This window comes from Nicotiana sylvestris, chromosome 3 (assembly GCF_000393655.2).
Source record: "Nicotiana sylvestris chromosome 3, ASM39365v2, whole genome shotgun sequence".
Taxonomy (NCBI): Eukaryota; Viridiplantae; Streptophyta; class Magnoliopsida; order Solanales; family Solanaceae; genus Nicotiana; species Nicotiana sylvestris.
In genome coordinates, this window is record NC_091059.1 from 49,182,202 (window position 1) to 49,203,117 (window position 20,916).

The 20,916-nt window shown below is 38.0% G+C and overlaps 3 long non-coding RNA genes across 3 annotated transcripts; 2 read left to right on the top strand and 1 right to left on the bottom strand.

Moving 5' to 3' along the window:
- Positions 1-1,247: 1,247 nt before the first annotated feature.
- Positions 1,248-18,066, bottom strand: LOC138886864 (uncharacterized). Its single transcript, XR_011405793.1, has 2 exons — positions 17,692-18,066; positions 1,248-1,561 (listed from the first exon to the last, which is right to left on the bottom strand). It is a non-coding gene; the product is annotated as an uncharacterized lncRNA (long non-coding RNA).
- LOC138886863 (uncharacterized) lies at positions 12,754-13,811 on the top strand. Its single transcript, XR_011405792.1, has 2 exons — positions 12,754-12,839; positions 13,483-13,811. It is a non-coding gene; the product is annotated as an uncharacterized lncRNA (long non-coding RNA).
- On the top strand, positions 15,658-15,956 carry LOC104246858 (uncharacterized). The gene is made up of 2 exons (XR_011405791.1): positions 15,658-15,708; positions 15,821-15,956. It is a non-coding gene; the product is annotated as an uncharacterized lncRNA (long non-coding RNA).
- Positions 18,067-20,916: the final 2,850 nt, after the last annotated feature.

Sequence of the window (20,916 nt, forward strand, 5' to 3'; positions counted from 1 at the left end):
AGACTGGGTGGCTTGCTTCAGCAGATAGATATTCCAAAGTGGAAGTGGGAGCGGATCACCATGGACTTTGTAGTTGGACTGCCACGGACTTTGAAGAAGTTCGATGCCATTTGGGTGATTGTGGATCAGTTGACCAAGTCCGCGCACTTCATTCTTGTGTGTACTACCTATTCTTCAGAGCGTTTGGCAGAGATCTATATCCGAGAGGTTGTTCGGTTGCATGGTGTCCCAGTTTCCATCATTTCAGATAGAGGTAATCAGTTTACTTCGCAGTTTTGGAGAGCTGTGCGGAGAGAGTTGGGTACTCATGTTGAGCACAGTTTTTCACCCTCAGACGGACGGACAGCCCGAGCGCACTATTCAGATATTGGAGGACATGTTGCGTGCTTGTGTCATTGATTTTGAAGGGTCGTGGGATCAGTTTCTACCGCTTGCAGAGTTTGCTTACAATAACAGTTACCAGTCGAGTATTCAGATGGTTCCATATGAGGCTTTGTATGGGAGACGGTGTAGATCTCCAGTTGGTTGGTTTGAGCCAGGTGAGGCTAGGCTTTTGGGTACAGACTTAGTGTAGGATGCTTTGGACAAGGTGAAGGGGATTCAAGAGCGGCTTCGTACAGTGCAGTCGAGCCAGAAAAGTTATGCTGACAGGAAGGTCCGTGATGTGTCTTACATGGTTGGGGAGAAGGTTCTGTTGAAAGTTTCACCCATGAAGGGTGTTATAAGATTTGGAAAGAAGGGTAAATTGAGTCCTCGGTTCATTGGGCCTTTTGAAGTGCTTCGGAGGATTGGGGAGGTGGCTTATGAGCTTGCTTTGCCACCCAGCTTATCGAATGTGCATCCGGTATTTCATGTTTCTATGCTCCGGAAGTATATTGGCGATCCGTCTCATGTTTTGGATTTCAGCACGGTTCAGTTGGACGGTGATTTGACTTATGATGTGGAGCCAGTGGCTATTTTGGAGCGACAGGTTCGAAAGCTGAGGTCAAAAGATATAGTTTCAGTAAAAGTGCAGTAGAGAGGTTGGCTCGTGGAGGAGGCTACTTAGGAGACCGAGCAGGAGATGCGGAGCAGATATCCTCACCTATTTGAGGCTTCAAGTATGCTTCTTGACTCGTTCGAGGATGAACGTTTGTTTAAGAGGGGGAGGACTGTCACAACCGAAATCGATGGCCCGCGACGGGCACCCGGTACATTACTCAACCGAGTACCAAGGTAATGTATCTTTCATATCATTCTATCATAGGTAAATGAACCTGAGTAAAGCATGTTAGAATACAAACTTATACATATGAAGTACGGGCTATAAGACCAATATAGCCACTCGTGTACTGAACATGGGCCGACAAGGCCATACAATCTTTTAGGTACATGACATCTGTCTACAAGCCTCTAAGAATACATAATTTTCATAAAGCTCGGGACAGAGTCCCGCCATACCAAACAATACACGTCTAAATCATACTAACCAATCCAGCAACTCTGAAGTAGATGGAGCGCACCAACATCTTCCGCTGAGCTGCTAGCCTACTTGGAGGGCTCTCAACCTGTCTATCGGGACCTGCTGGCATGAAACGCAACGTTCCCAAGCAAAAAGGGATGTTAGTACGAATAATGCATCGAGTATGTAAGGCACATAAATAAGTACATAATAGATATGGAAGAAATATAGAGTAAATGACTCAACCTATAAGTCTGGATAATTTTGTGAATCATGAAATACTTATAGTGTCATGCATATGCATATGAATGTCATGTCGCGCATAGGTACATGTGTTCATAACATCATCAAGCGTCTGAGGGCATCTCATCATATCATCTCGGCCACTGTGGGCAAATCATCAATGTATACCAGCTGATCAGGTGGTGGTGCGTATATAACGCCATAACCTTTTCCATATTCCATATATATATATATACATACATATATACGCGTATATAACGACATCTGGTCATGGGTCAATGTACATGAATGCAATGCATGAAAAGTACGTTAATAAAATCTTTCGGAATGTCATAAGACCATTTTGCCTTTGAGTAATATCATAAAGTAAACTCTTTTCAACTTTCGTATTTTTCTGAGACCCATGAGCAGATGATAGAATAATATGACACATGGGAAATCAAGAATATAGGCATCCCTAGTATTTCTATGAATAGAGTCATTTATAAAAATTGCGTATTTTGCTCGTTTCATTTGTATCGTATGGACCATGCCAAAAAGAAAGAAGGGATAGCCTTAACATACTTGAGCCGATTCTCTTGACACCCCCTCTAATATACATCAATTGCAACAAAAATGTAACGGCAGATCGAAGTAGAGGAGAATCCGTATGATATTCTTGAGAAATATTGCACCGTACTCCCTTAGAATCGCAAAATCCCGCTTTTGGAAAATGGGATATTCAGCCTGAAATCTTGTGCATGCAAATTCTTGAGCTTCCTGACTCGTACCAGGCTCTTGCTTCAAAAATTGGTTGCAAAGGAAGTCCAAGACCTCAAAACCTTTATCTTTGTATTAGTTATAGAGTTGAGTCAATTAGGTATAATTGGTGCTTGTGAACCCACATTTGGAGGCAACATTAATGACAAGAAGCACTTTGCCTTTGTACATGCTAAGGTCTACATCTTTCCCTTTAATGTCCATAGAAGAAACCATTATAAATGGATGACCTTGACAGTGAATTCGTGGATTGATTTCTGCGGAACTGATTTAGAAGCGCCCATTTTTTATAAGTTTACTAGAGAAATGGAGTTAGGAATGGGCAAATATGACATAGTAATAAAGAGGGATTAATTCCAATAATAACAGCTTTTGGCTAAAGGGATTGAAAATGGATATCTCATATCTAGATTTCTTGAATGTGAATGCGTTGCGAGTTGGGACCTTCACTTCATTTGCGGATTTTTTGAATGTGAATGCGTTGAGAGTTGGGACCTTCACTTCATTTTCCACCTTTCTATTTAACTTAAATAGTCATACATGGGGATTTGGGGGTGCTGTCACGTGGGGAGGTTGATCTTATCCAAATATATCCCTAATTAATTAGGTAATGTCTCGTTACCCAGTAATTAATCAATTACCTGCAAAATTGAGATTTATTCCCACTTACTTAAAATATTACTCACTTTTCACATACCTTATACACCTTACTATTATGGTCATGTGGTACCTTGTATGGTACTAGTCCATAAATACCGAGTATTTTAGCTCGAGCCATATTTTATCCCAACATGCCAAACTTGGACGAAAATTCATTTTCTTTGACTTGCTTCCCCTCTCACCTTCACGAATTTACTTATTACTTGTTTGAAATAGCATAATCTTTATAATCTCCAAATAATATTTTCTTTGGACTAATGTCAATTACCTTACGATAAATTCAATGTACAACACTACAGGGTGCAACATCATCGTAATTAGTACTGCGGGATGTGACATCTCACGTCCGGGCTCTCATTAATTTATTTATGGCGTATTTTCATGTACGAAATATGGGGTGTAACATCATTCCCTCCTTTGGAACATTCGTCCTCGAATGTTGACTGATGCGCTCATCGTTCTCATATCTCATAGCTCTTGCGAATACTTTAGTAGTCCTTTTGCCATCTAGGCAACTGTTCTGTGAATAAGTCCAAAGGCCAGGGCTTTCCCCCCTTTCGGCCTCTTTCCCACGCCATGACTTGTGATCGAATTTCTTCCAATCTCGTAACTGTTGCTACCTTCCATCAAGCAGCTTCTACGATACTGACCTTGTAAGTGTGCCTATGCGACTCTCCTCTCTTTTTTCCTCCAGCTTTTAGCCAATCCTGAAGTTCTTTGCTTGGTATTTTGTTGAACTTACGAATATTATTATATCTTATTTTATAGACCTGGTTATCCATTCGTATGACTTTACTGCATCTATATAGGTTATACTATATCATAACTCTTACCTCAATTTCTTGTTACTGAGGTCTGCTACGATGTCTCAGGTTACTTTCATTGCTTATCTCATACATATAAATTTATGTCCTCTAATGCCTCCAGTTCATCTTTAAGAATGACGGCCTAATCTCCTCTCATACTTTATAACTTTTATCCATCCATTGTTGATTCACCTCAATTTCGATCCATAATCCACCCCTGATAACTTAACTTTTTATGTAATATTGCTGCTAGGATTCACGTTTTATCGGGGAACATCTGAAATGATTAGATTGATCCACCTAGAACGATACCCTGCTTTCATAACCGTATCTCACGGCATCCCAATGTGATTCACCTTGCGTGGGTATTTTAATCCTGTCCAATTCATGAGATCCCTTTCTTTTATTTGTCAGATCATTACTTAATCGAAGGCCCAAACGTCATTTTTTTCTATAATAATTACCCCTCATTCTATTTACAGGGAAGCATTCCATCTCTTCTGAATGTTTTTAGTCTTAGACTCCTTTGAGTTCATTCAGGCTATACTGAACTTTCTATAACTTAGAGAAACTATTAGCTTTCTTATTTTCATGGGTTTAATCCCGAGGACTTATCTGTTCTCGTCACTTTCTCACTCGCCCTTTCTCGTTCTTACATCCTGTCATAAAACTTTGTCGCTTTACTATACTTTAGCTTGGGACCTATACATATCTATTTATACTATTCGCGGTCTTCCTTCAACTTGCTTGCACCATAGATTTCCTTATGTTGTTCTGGAACATCAAGTGAGACATCTCATCGTCTCTAACTATTCTTTACTCTCATAATCAGGCTTTTTGATATCTAGACCATAGGTTGGAAGATATGCTACTAACGTCGCTGCTATCATTCCTGGATATTGGATCCTCGCGCTTCTAGCCTTCTATCCCAAGTATGGAATGTTCTCAACCTTCTGCTTTTAAGTATCTCGTACATTGTTCACATTTACCTTACTTTCCTTAAAGCCTCACATCACTTCTTCTATCTCTTTCATAATCTTCCCTCCACATAGGTATAATTTACATCCACGTCTTGAACTTTTATTATAATACATGCACTTTTTTACACAATCTCGTGAGAGCTTCATACTAACTTCTTATGTGGTTGGGACACTTCTAACTGGCCTTATCGTAGAACCGTTATAGAATATGGCTACTGCATTATCTCTCTTGTACCTTTGATAGTAAGAGTGATTCTGCAATGTTCTCAATCACAATTTCTATAATTTTTAGGGTCCAATAATCAAATTCCTGATTTATTTTGTTGATGTATCTCTTTAGTTTCCTCCTTCTTCTAATCAACCTTTATGTCGGCTTAAGCTACCTCCCGATATGCGGTTCATGGTATTAGTTATTACGTTTAGCCTTTCATAGGCACTGAGGTATATCCATGATATAGTCCTTTGTCTATGACCTGGGCTCAATTCTTTCTTTTAACTTATACCAGAATTTCCTACGGTTGTATATGCTGCATGTATAAAACTCCAAACTCTTAAGTGCGTTCATAACGTAACTAACTCTGGATCATGAATCGAACAATTCTTTTTGTTCCATCTCAGCTTTCTTCAAACGTAAGCAATTACTTTTCTTGGTCTTTCTGCCCCCTTCTTGCGTGCATACAAAGCTTATCTTGGTGTCCACGCATATTGGAATTCCATATAACTCATATAATCTTGAATATCACTTTTGATTTTACTTCCCGTTGCTTAGCCACAGTAAGTGTCATTCTCTTTTGGAGTGCATACAATGTTGTTGTGAGACTGTCGTTATAAGACCATTTCCTCCTTAGGTCACCCAGCTTAGGTTGAAGCATTCTTCCTTATTTCCTCAGCTAGTCTTTCTTTTTGGTACTTAGGGAGAACCCTTGGCTCTCGTAAAGTTGTGAGCTTATTACGGACCTTTTGATGTCCTTCCTTGCCTATGATCATCCGTAGTTTCCTACCTCCATGCCCTTATGCTTGTAGGGTTACTTCTGAACTGATATTTTGACTGCCTTCCTAGTGGCACTTTCTTTTATCCCCGTAACACTCATACCGTACCTTAACTACCCCGACTCTTATTTCAATATATCTCAAGTATTATAATGACGTTACTGCGAGGCTGAATTCTCCGTGTTGGGGTTTACTATATTCATCTTGCATGATCTGTTGATTTGTCTGTAACTTCTTGTCTAGCCATGACTAGGCTCTTCCTGAATCAACTACTAACTACTCGTCGACCCATTCTCATATACATATTCTGCGTAATCTCTATTGGGTTATTTCTTTTTTCTAACTTACCTCTTGCACTGGCTCCTTATTTATCAATAACCTTCCGGGCAGGAACCTCGTATGGTCGTGTGGTACCTCGTATGGTACTAGTCCATAAATACTGAGTATTTTAGCTTGAGCCGTATTTTATCCCAACATGTCAAACTTGGACGAAAATTCATTTTCTTTGACTTGCTTCCTCTCTCACTTCACGAATTTACTTATTACTTGTTTGAAATAGCATAATCCTTATAATCTCCAAATAATATTTTCCTTGGACTGATGTCAATTACCTTACGACAAATTCAACGTGCAATACTATAAGGTGCAACATCATCGTAATTTAGTACTATGGGATGTGACATCTCACTTCCGGGCTCTCATTAATTTATTTATGGTGTATTTTCATGTACGAAATATAGGGTGTAACAAGGATGTAACGACCCGGCCGGTTGTTTCATGAGTTATCATTCTGTTTCCCCCATTTCAGCTTCTTATTGTCTTGTTCAACTGTATTATGTGTTATCGGGTTGGTTGGTTCGGGTTCGGAGAGGTTTTGGAAAGGAATGAGACACTTAGTCTCTTTTGAGTAAGCTTAGGTTGGAAAAGTCAACCGGATGCTGACTTATATGAAAAAGGGCTCGGATGTGAATTCTGATGGTTCGGATAGCTTAGGGAGGTGATTTGGGACTTAGGAGTGTGATCGGAATGTGTTTTGGAGGTCCGGAGTAGATTTAGGCTTGAATTGGCGAAATTAGAATTTTGGCGTTTTCCGGTAGATATGTGAGATTTTGATAAAGGGGTCGGAATGGGATTTCGGAAGTTGGAGTAGGTTTGTTATGTCATTTGTGACGTGTGTGCAAAATTTCAGATTATTCGGATGAGGTTTGATAAACCTTTTGATCAAAAGTGGAATTCGGGAGTTTTTAGAGTTCTTAGGCTTGAATCCGTGGTTAATTTGATGTTTCAATGTTTTATTAGGTGTATTGAAGATGGGTATAAGTTTGGAAGGTGGGATGTAACTTACTCGCACCTTTGGTTGAGGTCCCGGGGGCCTCAGGGTGATTTTGGATGGTTGACGGGAGGTTTTGAGTTGGAATTAGCAGCTGAAGTGTTGAAGTTCCTGTCATAACCGCACCTGCGGCTTGGGGACCGCAGGTGAGGGCCCGCAGAAGCGAAAATAGAGACGTAAATGCGGCCAAGAGAGGGGATGTCTAGCGTTGCGGATGCAGAATTTTGGGCGCACCTACGATTGCGCAAATGCGGGATTCTTAGCGCAGGTGCGGTGGCTAGGCGGATAAGTGGAATCCGCAGATGCGTACCTAGTACCGCAGGTGCGGATCTGCAGGTGCGATAATTGGACCATAGATGCGGTTTTGCGGGGCCAGAACATATATATTCCACCCTTCGTGAATTTGGGTTATTTTCCATCATATTTCAAACGGGAAGAAGCTTTGGAGAGCAAATTCAAGGGAGAATTCAAGAGGGTTTCGTAGAGGTAAGGTCTTTGGTTCCCAAACGTGTTTTATGATGATTTTTAACGTTGTAAGCTCGACATCTATGGGAAAATCAGTAGCAAATTGGGGGTTAGGGCCTGGAAAATTGGATATCTAAAATTAGGGATTTGAGAGGTCATTTGTGGTCGGATTTTTTGGTACTTTTGGTATGAATGAACTCGTGAGAGTGTAAGGATTCCAGTTTTGTGAAATTTATCGGAATCCGAGACGTGGGCCCGGGGGTCGGGTTTTGACCAATTTTGGAATTTTGATGTAATTTGATTATTTTCGAGTGGGCTTTGTTCCCTTAGCATATTTTGATGGTTATATACTGATTTTGGTTAGATTCGGGGCATTTGGAGGCCGAATCTAGTGGAAAAGGCGTCGCGGGCTAGAGTGTGGCTTGGCTTGAGGTAAGTAACGGTTCCAAACTTAGTTCTGAGGGTTCGAAACCCTGAACTATGTGTTCTATGATTACTATTGAGGTGGCAGAAATGCCAAGTGACCGGCGTGTGGGCGTGCACCGTGAGAAATGCGGCCTGGGTCATTCCAGAGAACCACTTAGTGGCTCTTTCTTGTTGATATCTGTGATGTATCTATTTGATTAAGTCATTGAACTGCAAATCATGCTAAATACCATGTTAAGGCTTCACGCCAATACTGTTGAAACCCGAGGGTCGTTTCTTGTTGTCATGTCATTAGTTTCATGTATATTCTATACTCAATCCTATTCATGCATATTATATCATGCCTCAGTCTTGATTATTGCTATTTGACATATCATATCATTGTTCGGGCTTGTATCATAACATCTTAGCCCATGTGTGTGAGACTGGAGAGTATTGACTGAGTGAGGCCGAGAGCGTGATATTGATTGACAGTATGGGATCGGACTACACGCCGCAGCAAGATATTAATCATGCCTTCGCTGGCATTGATATAGCGCTTGGGCTCAGAGAAGCCCCTCCGAAGTCTTTACACCCCCAGTGAGCGCAGTTGATGATATTGATGGATGGATCTTCCCTGGACATAGATCTTGTCCGAAGTATTGTTATAGAGATGGATCTTCTCCATGAGGCTGGATTGGCTTGTTTCCTCGGTACTGGGTGACTTATAGTCTATGATGCCTGGGCCGAGTGGGCCATATACAGTACCGAGTGGTTGAGTAGCTGTGAGAGGAAGTAATATACGTAACATTGAGCATGTTATCTGTGCATTGGTAATTAGAGTTTTTCCTGAGCTTTATACTCTATATCGTTCATACTATGTTCAAATTACTGTTGAGGTCGAGGTTTGGTTCGTCACTACCGTCAGTCTATAGTTTGGACTTGTTACTTACTGAGTTGGTGTACTCACGTTACCCCGTGCACCCCTATGTGCAGATCCAGGTATCTCGGGGCACGGTAGCGGTTGCTGATCTTGCCAGTTGGAGGCCTTCTGAGGAGATTGCGAGGTAGCTACTTGGCGACCGCAGTTCCGCCCTCTCCTTCCCTATCTTCCTTTAGTTTATTTGTTTGGATTTATACTTTTATCTTATTGAATTACTATTAAAATTATGATTTTCCTTAAGTACTTATTTGAAAAAATGGAGTGTTTAGGAATAAGTGGTTGGCCTAGTATTACGATAAGCGTCATCACGACATGGTTAGATTTTGGGTCGTGACATTGTATTAACACTCATATATTCCACAGGGGGTACCGTCCAGATATGAATTTTACAAGTTATGACCCCACGCTCAGTTGGAATATGCATAGTTTTGGTGTGTTGGATCACGGTGATCCATCCGGGAGTCATCACCAACAGGATAATGTCCATCATGGAATGTCAACACATTACGACTTGTAAGTGAAGTGAAATAGCTATATGTAAAGTATTTATCAATTTGAGTAGTTTATCATTTTGTTGTTTGTGCGGTGCAAACGAGCAACTTGAAGCTCCTGACCTCACTCAGTTGCTCGTAGACGACATATTTACTTGGTATTTGGCAGATGTACAGAGTCAGGAAGATAATAGTGATTATGACAACAATTTCGATGAGTCTAGAGATGACACACCCTTCCCTGATGAGCGTGATGAGGAGGAGGAAGTGAATGTCGAACCTGAGCTGACGAGGGAGCATGCTCCACCTCCCGTTAAACCAAGAGTGTACGAGTCTCACGTGTTATTTCATTCGAGGCATATTTCCTGCCTTGATAATTTTCCAAGTGTGCCGGATGTGGATGCCCTCACAAGGGATCTTGACGAAATTCGGTCAGCACTGTGGGATGAGTCTAGAACAACGGTGCCGGCAAAGGGCATATTTTTTCTCGATAAAGCTCGCCTAACCAGGGCTTGTAAAATGTAAACCGTAAGAGAGTGTCGTAAGATGATAGTATGAGAGTCAAGTCCGGAGGTATACAAAGTTGTTTTTTGAATGAAAGACTTCTAAAGGAAAGAAAATATTTTTGAATTTGGATGTTGCCTCTTAACTTTCGAAAGACGGACCTTTAAGAAAATATTTTGGATTTCTGAGTTTTTTTTGTTTTTAAATTTACAAAAATACTTCTAAAGAAAAACAAAGATATTTTAGACTTCAATTTTTCAATTTTTTTATGACATTTACGAAAGAAAGACTTTTAAAGGAGGAAAAGAATATTTTCTTTGATTATTTTTTTTTTTGGAATTTTTGGGGAAAAACATTAAAGTAAAGGAAACCCGTATTTTGAATTTTAATTTTTGATTGATTTTTGTTTTTATTTCCTTTTTTCGTATGAAAGACTTCACAAAAGAAGGAAACTATTTTTTGAGTTTAAAAATCTCCTTTTTTTGAATTTTCTAAGGAAATGCTTCTAAAGAAGGAATTAAAGGAAGATATTTTTGGATTTTTTAAAAATTGGGGCCGGAACCGATGAGGTTTGCCTACGTATCTCACATCCGGTGAGAATCAGACCCGCATAGTTCGGTCAGTTTTGACGGAGCAGGGAAACATGACACTTGAATATTTTGGCTCATTTTGAAATGACTTTCTTTCTTCTTCTTTTTTTCAGAATTTCGGCAGAATTTCAGATTTTCAAATACCTACCTCACTCTTGGTTTTTTTTTCTTTTTTTTTTTTTGATTTTCTTTCCATATTCTAGAAGTCAGTCAACATGCAAGCCGAAATAATAGATGCGCAAGTAGCACGTAAGATGCATCAGGATGGTCTTTTAATTTGGGTACACCTATCCTAGACGGACCCAACCCCTGTGTTGAGTCCCCAAAGTCGAATGCACGTGATGTAAACAAGCATTCCTACTAGGGATCCGGTATAAGGCTATGTTATTCTAGGTTTTAAAACCTGGATGTATTATTCTAGACCTGGCTTACTCGAGCGGACAGCTCGAGCCGGGGGGAGGGGCAGCGTACCAGGAATATAGAAGTTTCACCGGCTTTGTAACTTGTCTGAACCTCGTTCTAAAATTAGGATATGACTCTAACAGAAAAGAAGTCACACGAAGCGCACGCTTCCCAGAAGATTTAGAAGACTTAGAGGGAAGAGGGTTTCGTAACAGTTTTTATATACAATTCAATCAATATCAAAGCGGTAAAAAGCGGCATTCAGCACATTAGGCTCAAACACGCAAAAATCAGATAATAGATAAAAGCCAAGTATAACAGTTATTCTAAGCTCGAATTCTGAACGCTGAACCAGAAGTTCTGGGTTCTTATCTCCAGCAGAGTCGCCAGAGCTGTCACACCTCCTTTTTACCTGAATGGGGTATATAAGGGAGTTTTTCCAATTAAAGTGACATTAGTCGAAATGGGATTATTTATTTAATTTCAGAGTCGCCACTTGGGATAATTTATGGTGTCCCAAGTCACCGGTTTATTTTAAATCCCAAATCGAAGAAAATTTGACTCTATTTTTGGTCCGCAAACACAGAAGACCGGGTAAGAAATTCTGTGAACACGGGAAAAGGTGTTAGGATTCCCGGGTTTCTTAGTTTTAGCACGGTCGCTCAACTATTAATAATTGGCCTAATTATCTGATTTATTACATGTTTTAAACCTATTGTACATTTTTAACTTCTTTACTGCTTTTAATTATTTATGGAGTTATTTCTTGAACAAGTCACGATTGTCGTACACTTGTTGTTTTGGTACACATTGCAAACCGCGTCACATGAAATGCACCCGTGATTTACAACATGTTTATTCTTTATTATTCGAAGTTATTATGACCGGGTCACATAAAATGCACACCCAAATTTGAGAATTATGCATCATGACTATGTCACGGGAACCGTACCCATAGTCACGATGATTTACTTAATGAACGCATCTAAAGTAGGGGTGGGCATAAAATCCGAAAAACCGAATTCTGAACCGAACCAAATTAATTTGGTATTTCGGTTTCGGTTTTTTCGGTATTTCGGTCTAATTCGGTACTGGATTTTCGGTATTTCGGTTCAATTTTCGGTATTATAATTTTACAATTTTGGTAAACCGAAATACCGAAAATTTGGTGAACCTATATAATATATATGACTATATCTCCCATACCGTCCCGGCGTCCCACCCAGGCCCAGCTCCCCCAACTCCCAAGCCCAATCCCAATCAATTACCCAAGTCAGTTAACACCCAAGACCCAAGTTGAGAATCAAATTAGGCATTCTCATCAAAGTAGGGCATTAGCCATTAGGGCTTACTGCTTAGGAAGGATATCATCGAGAAGAAGAAGACGAGAATCGACTGCGAGTCTAGGATATCAGTCTGCGAGTCTAGACGAGAACGACTGCTTAGGATATTAGTCTACGAGTTACGACTTATGAGTTACGACCAGTCGACAGTCGAGCTCGAGTCTCATCTTCACCGGTTAACTTCACTACTTTTGTAAGTTTTGTAAGTCTCATCTCATCTCATCTCATTCTCATCCCAGTACTCGACTACTCTCTGAGGTTTTTTTGAGTTTTTATATTTTTAAGTTTTGAACTTTTTGAGTTCAGAGTTCAGACGCATAAATTTTTTAATTTCTGATTTTCTGCATCAAACTAATTTAGGGTTATAGCCGGCGATTTCCAGCTCGATTCGATTCCTCACTCCTCACAAATTTCGGGCAAACGAAGTGTCGAAGACGCTGCTGTCCTGTTCCAGTGTTCCGAGCTCGATTCAATTTCAATTTCAAAGGTATGTTTCGCTTTTTTTTGGTTGTACTGCTGATTGAATGAACTGTTGTTCCGAGCTTTTCCCTTTAGTAGGAAAATATCATCTGTATCACGTTCATGCTGTTTAATTCATTTGCTTGTATAATAACAGTTGTGAGTACACGACTATGTGTTAGGCTTACCATATGATTACTTTGTTTAGGTCTGATTTTTAGAACTTTCCTTGCATTTTTCTTGTGATAGACACTTTAGGATGATGACAGTTGAGTGAATTCACTGTTAGTCTTCTTTGTTGTGACATTCTTATGGTTGCTGGTTTGGAAAAATTTAAATAATTGTAGAGTGTGGACTTGTCACTTGAGTAGTAATGGCCATGGTTTTTTATTTATTTATAGATGGCTAGAAAAGGATATTGTTAATGGCTTCTTTAGCCTTTTTAGCTTTTGCTTAGCTGCAGTTATATTAGACTGTTGTTGCATCTGTTGGAAAGATATTGTTAATTCGTTATAGCAGAAACATGGTAGTTTAAGCTACTTATAGCTAGCTTGAAATAACTAAAATCTAAAAGTGCACTCTCATATTTACATTCTCTCAGCATTACTGATAGCAAGGTAGTTAATTTGTTGATTTTTAATTTATGTTTATATTTGTTTAATTTTGTATAGATGGAAGATACAAGTAAAGTAAGTGATGTTGGTTCTAGTGAAAGTTTACCTATTACGGTAGATAGTAACACCAACACCATTGATACTCAAGATTCCAAGAAAAGGAAAGCAATGCAACCTAGGTCTGACGTTTGGAACCATTTTGATAAATTTGAGGTTAATGGGGTTGGGAAAGCACGGTGTCGATATTGTAAACAAGCTTATGCTGCTAATTCATCTAAGAATGGAACAACAGGATTGAAGAATCATTTGCTTAGATGCAAAGAATACCCACTTAAAATTGCAGAAGATAATAGTCAAACAAAGATAAATTTTCAATCTTGCCAAAATGATGAAGGATCAATTTGGAAATTGATCAAAAAGTAGTGAGGAGGGCCTTAATTGAGATGATAGTTATTGATGAACTACCATTTAGCTTTGTAGAAAATGAAGGCTTTATGAAGTTTATGAGAAAAACTCAACCACTATTTCGTCTTCCTTCTCATAGAACAATAATAAGGAATTGTTATGAAGTTTACGGTGAATTGAGGCAAAATCTAAGAAGTTCTTTTAGAGAAGCACAACCAAAAATTTGCCTAACAACAGACACTTGGACTTCATTACAACGAATAAATTATATGTGTTTGACAGCCCACTTCATTGATAGGGATTGGAAGTTGCATAAAAGAATACTTAATTTTTTCCCTATCACTAGTCATAAGGGTGAAGAGATGGCTAAAGCTATTAGGGATTGTTTGCTTGAATGGAAATTAGACAAGGTTTTCACTATTACTGTGGACAATGCTTCTTCAAATGATGTCACTGTCAAAGAATTGTCTAAACAGTTAGATATGTGGAAAACTAATATGATGAGTGGTAAACATCTTCATGTGAGATGCATGGCTCATATACTAAATCTAATTGTGCAAGATGGTTTGAAAGAACTTGATGCTTCTGTGACACGTGTTAGAAATATTGTGAGGTATGTGAGATCTTCGCCTGCAAGGACCTTAAAGTTTAAATAGTGTTGTGCACATGTAAAGGTAGAATGTACCAAAACGTTGTATTTGGATGTTCCTACCAGGTGGAATTCCACCTATTTGATGTTGGATACAGCACAACACTTTGAAAAAGCCTTTGACAAGTTGCATCTTTTTTATGATGGATTTTCTGCATATCAATGTTCTCATCTTTGTGAAGATGGTGGTAATGCAGGTCCTCTTGAATCTGATGATTGGGTGAATGTGAGGAATGTGATAGAGTTTCTTGCAAGATTTCACGAGCTAACTAAAAAAGTTTCAGGTTCACGTTATGTCACTTGTAATTCTCATTTTGAGGATGTATCTGAACTTTATTGTCATTTGAAAATGTGTTTAGCTAGTGAGGATGAGCATTTGAGAAAAATGGCTCAGCAAATGCAAGAAAAGTTCAAGAAGTATTGGGGTGAGCCTGAAAAGATGAATAAAATGATTTTTATTGCTTCCGTCTTGGATCCACGTAACAAATTTGAATATGTTGAGGGAGCACTTGAAGAACTTTTTGGGGAGGAAAAGGGGAAGAAAATAAATGCTAAGGTGTATGCTTATATGAATTCTTTGTTTGGAGAGTATCTAAAAAAGTATTCAACCGAATCTTGTCCTCAATCTCCATCTAGTTCTACTTCATCTAACAACACATCTAATACACCTAGTGGGAGTGTTATAAGTGCATCAAAAATAAGGACTAAGCTTAGCTTGAAGAAACAAAAGGAAGACAATGGAAGTGGGGGTGCTAAATCGGAGTTGGATAAATACATTAGTGAAGAACAAGAGCCTTTTAGTGAAGAATTTGATATCTTGAGTTGGTGGAAAACACATGCTCTTAGATTTCCTATTCTTTCGGAGTTGGCTCGTGATGTGTTGGCAATTCCAATTTCTAGTGTGGCGTCGGAATGCGCGTTTAGCACCGGTGGCAGTATTCTTGATTCATTTAGGAGTTCATTGACTCCTAAATGTGTGCAAGCTCTTATTTGTGTTCAAGATTGGCTTAGAGAAGAGAAGAATCCTATTAGTGTTGAAGAAGGCTTGAAGTATCTTGAGGAACTCGACCTTGGTAAGCTTTAATATTTTGTGTGTACTTTAATTCAAAATAATATATCATGTTTTTTCATTTGTATGACATATTTGGTCGTATTATCTTTAGATATGGAAAATAATGGAAGCACTACTAGCATGGTTTGATGTATAGTTGCAACTTGCATCTTGAGTGGTAAGTTTAATACTCTATTTGTTTGGTGATAATGATATACTTAATATTTTGTAGTTTTGTTTTATTATCATCAAACTATAATATTCTAACTTATGATTTATATTTTTTTTAGGTTCAAGTGCAATCATGCCCCGTGCTACTGCTCAACGCTCCGATATTTGGGAATACTTTGTGGTGAAAGAAGATAACGGAGAAGTTCGCAAAGTAGAGTGCAAACATTGTGGTCAAGTATATAATGTTAATCCAAAGAGGAATGGAACAATTGGTTTAAGGAAGCATATTAAGCGTTGTCTTGCGCGTCTTCCTGGAATTCATGTTTAAGAATTAAGACTGTTTGTTGAGGGATGCCCTCTCTGTTTTTGTTGCACTATGTTTAACTGTTTAAGTGTTAAGACTGTTAAGACTGTTGCAGACTTGCAGTTGGCCAGTTGCACTATGTTTAAGTATTAAGACTGTTTTTGTTGGACTGTGTTTTTATTGCACTGTGTTTAAGTGTTAAGTGTTAAGTTGTGTAATGTGTTGTGTAGTTGTGTACAAATTCAATTGTGTACTGTGTTAAGTGTTAAGTGTTAAGTTGTGTAATGTGCAGTTGGCCAGTTAATTGCAGTATTGAGTTAAGTTGGCCAGTTAAGTTGTGTAATGTGCAGACTGTTGCAGACTTGCAGTTGGCCAGTTGTGTCAACTGTTAAGTTGTGTTGTGTAGTTGTGTTTGTGTACAGATTTAATTGCAGTATTGAACTGTCAAGTGTTAATTGCAGTTGGCCAGAATTGCCAGAATATAATATGTTATTCTTGTTTCAGCCATGCGCACATTGTGCAGTTGTGCACTGTTACATTGTGCAGTTGTGCACATTGTGAATTGCCATGTGAAAATTTCAATTGTGCATGTGCACTGTTAGCACTTAGCATTGATTATTCATTGATTGTTAAACCGAAACCGTACCGAACCAAAATAAGAAATACCGAACCGTACCAAAATATTTTGGTATGGTATTTGGTATACACAATTGATAAACCGAATACCGAAATACCGAACCGAAATTCTTACCTACCGAACCGAAATACCGAACGCCCACCCCATAATCTAAAGCATGCTACGATTTTCATAAGTTATTATCTAAACCACTTTCAGATTCAAAGAAAACCACATGTTCGGAAGGCGCATCCTGAAATAAAGATTACAGCATATGAATCTACACCATAACACTAGACGCATGATTATATTTGTTCGAATTAAACTACAAGATTTGAGAAACACTTCCATCTCAAGAATCAACAATATAAAAATTTAAACAGAGGAAATGAAAATAACTTAAGCAGGCACATGTTCCTGGAGGATTCTGTTGGAAGATGTCGATTAAATATTCTTGCTATCTTACACATATTAGGACTCAGAAATTATAGGAATAGACAAATGCACTATACAATCATCTCATGTCAAAGAAAATGGAAAAGTTCCATGTTTTCCCATCACGTAAGATTCAAAATAAAGCATTGAAAGTTTTCAAAATCCACAAAAGTTTAATACATGTTCAAAATGTAAACTTTCTCAGTTTCCTCCAGGTAAAGTAAACGAACAACTTCAAGCATCAGAATGTGGCAGCCTATGGTATTATTACTAGATCTGGATGAAGTGGTAGACGTCTGACTTTTAGTTTGTAAAGCTGCAATTACCTTCTGTTGTATTAAAGTTCAGACGTTCCCCGGCCCGTTAATCTTCTTTAAATGCTAGTGATTTATGCATTTGTTCATCTGTTTAAATATACAAAAATAATCCATAGCAACAATGACACAGGAGAGCATGTACTCTTTCTATAGAAAACTCCAAATACCAAACTGTCATCCTAGTCCAAGCATAGCCGCAAAAGAAATTTAAATCATTCGAACTACTACTGAAAGCAAATTAGATGTAGATTCAACAAAATCATAGCCATTCTCACTTTCAAAGAGACATAATTATAAGAGGGGATTTGTCATGTGTACCTATTTGCAAGGAATATCAGCTAAACAAAACCAAATACAGATCTGAAACTGGGCGATGGAGCTCAATCAGTGAAAGAAGAAACAACGACAGCAAATCCAGATTCTTCTTCTTTTTTTTCTAGAATTTTCAAAGCTTTTTGCAACCCAGATTTTCAAAGCTCTCATGGATTCAACAATCAACCATCAGTTTTGGAGAGTCTAAATACTCTTATAATCCCAGAAAATAACAAGCCAATCAACTGAAATCCTTTTTTAGAATAGTTGAGTGAGAGATGAGTGAGGTTAGAGAAGGGGATTTTAGAGGTGGTTCGTTCTCTGTTTCTCTCTATCTCGGCGACGACTAGGATTCAAGGGGGAGGGGTTCAGGTTTTAGGGGTCGTTTGGTATGGTGTATAAGAGTAATGTTGAATATGGTGTATTAGTAATGCTGGTATTAGTTATGCTGACATATTTTTTATCCATTATTTGGTTTGATGTATTAAAGCATTACACAATTTCTAAAAGAATTGTTTGTTTACAAAAATATCCTCAAAACCAGTCCATCACTCTAACTTTTTAAAAAAAATATATGTTGAGAAATGTTTTTATATGAAAAAGTTTTAAAAAAACTATTTGATTTGTCTACCTATATTGTAATATAGAACTAAATATTTATTTATAAAAAAAGAAATATGCTAAGTATTTATTTATTTACTAGAGATATAATTTTATTTCTCATTATTTGGATTATTTTAAACTTGCATTAATATAATAACTAGCACATTTTAATCAAGCATAAATTTTGAAGGACAATTTTGTCTTTAACTAAGATAATGCATGCATTAAAAACCATTGCATTGCTAATACTATGGTTTTCTATGCATTAGTTATGCATCGGATAATACCAAATAGAATGTATAACTAATGCTTGCATAACTAATGCATAAGTTCAAAATATCTACCAAACAAGATATTATTAATATACAAAACTAATGCATGCATTATTTTATCTAATGCATCCTACCAAACGACCCCTTAAAGAGGGGGGTCCGGTTGGGCTTAGTTAGGGAATGGGCTGAGGAAATTTTGGGTTATTTTGGTAACTGGGCCAATGCAAATGCCCTGGCCCAATTGCAATGAAGAATAAACAAGTCCTCTTTCTTCTTTCTTTTTATTTTAAACTTTGTCCCTTAATTGAAACACCAATTGCAAATTAATTTTTGCAGAAATGACCTATTAAACTAATTGATTAAAGCTAATGCATATTTTTTGTGATTTTCATGTATTAATCTAACAATTGAAGAGTAATTAATTTCTAAAATTGCAAATTAAACCTAAGATAGCATGAAATAAAAATGTGACAATTTTTATGGTTTTTCTTATGATTTTAAAATATTAAACATGCATGAAATACAACTAAATAAAGAAAAACTCCAAAAATCTATTAAAATTATTTTTGGTCTATTTTTAGGAGTTATTTTCATGTGGGGCAAAAATTAGGTGCTCACAGCTGTTGATCGCCATTGTAGTAGATGCCAATGGACAAATATTTCCACTAGCTTTTGTCATCTGTGCCAATGAAAGCCAAGAGACGTGGACTCTATTTTTGAACCACTTGAAGCAGCACGTTGTCAAACACCGTTCAGGTATTTGTCTAATATCTAATCGGCATGATGGTATATTAAGTTCTGTAGAGCATTTGCTTGAATGGCAGGAACCATATGCATACCACCGTTACTGTGTGAGGCACCTGAAGGCCAATTTCCAGAAAAAATATCCCAACAAAGACTTGCATGATTTAATGTGGATGGCTGCAACCGATCACCAGTAGTGAAAATTCAGGAAGCGCATGGAATCGATCTGGCAGTTAGACGAAAGAGCCTATAATTGGTTGATGAGACATGAGCTTCACAAGTGGACATTGCATGTTGATGGTGGCAGACGATGGGGAACTCTGACTACAAATGTGTCGGAGTCTTTCAACGGGTTATTGAAGTCTACACGTGGATTGTCTGTCACTGCCATGGTCCGGATGAGATTCAAACAGACTGCGGATAGGTTTGTTGAAAGGCATAGAAGTGCATCAGAATTGATGGAGAGGGGTGTTGAATTTATGCCAATACCGATGAAAAGATTTGAGAAATACAGGTGGCGAGCACATTAGCGTTCATATTTACAATATGATCATGACCGAGGTATTTTTGAAGTTTGTACCGCTATCTATCAACACCGGAGGAATAATATACACACCGTAAATGAAGCCAGTAGGTTGTGTTCATGTGGGAAATGGACTGTCTACCATATGCAGTGCTCACATGCCATGAATTCCTTTCAATAAAAAGGTTTAGGGGCAACTAACTATGTTGATAGGAAATATAGTATTGCTACATACTTAAACACATATAGTGGGCAATTGCAGTCAGTGGGTGCTGAGCATTATTGGCCACCAGAACCATTTAAAATGTTGTGTAACAAGGACTATTTGTGCAAACTACAAGTGCAAAAGAGAACGCATATATGAAACCAAATGGATGTTGGTGATACTATTTATGCGCGTAAATGTGGCATATGCTCGCAAGCAGGACACGACCGTCGTAAATGTCCTTCAGCTGGTTTGGGTGGTAGTGGTAATCCAGCTCCTGGTGCAAGTTCATCTAATGTGCTCAACTATCAAGGATACACGTAGTGTTTTGTTTTTTAGTAATGTTGATTGTAATAAGTGTATGCACTTGTTTATGTTGCAAGATGTATCAAATAAAATTATATTTTCACAGCTTTGTTACATCTTATTGATACTTAACATTTTTCAGTTGAGTAAATTAATGAGTTTCTCCCTCTTGTTCATGTAATCAAAAATAGTATTGGATTTAAAAACGAAAAAATTTTACGCTCACTTTCGAGTTTCACTCTAAAATTATTAAAAAACTACACTGTCATAGGAGGAAGATATTTGATAAATAACTGAATATATATAGCGCAGTTAAATACTATATTTTGTGTGTTGTCTTGTTAATCTGAAAAGTTGTCCGACTGCGAAAAAGCTATTTATATCAGAAAAAATCTTTAACACGCCAAGCACAACACGGTTAAATACTACTTTTTGCGTGAATATATATAGTGCGGATAAATACTACGTTTTGTGTGTTGTCTTGTTGGTCTGAAAAGCTGTCCGACTGCGAAAAAGCTATTTTGTATCAGAAAGAATCTTTAACACGCCAAGCATAGCGCGGTTAAATACGACGTTTT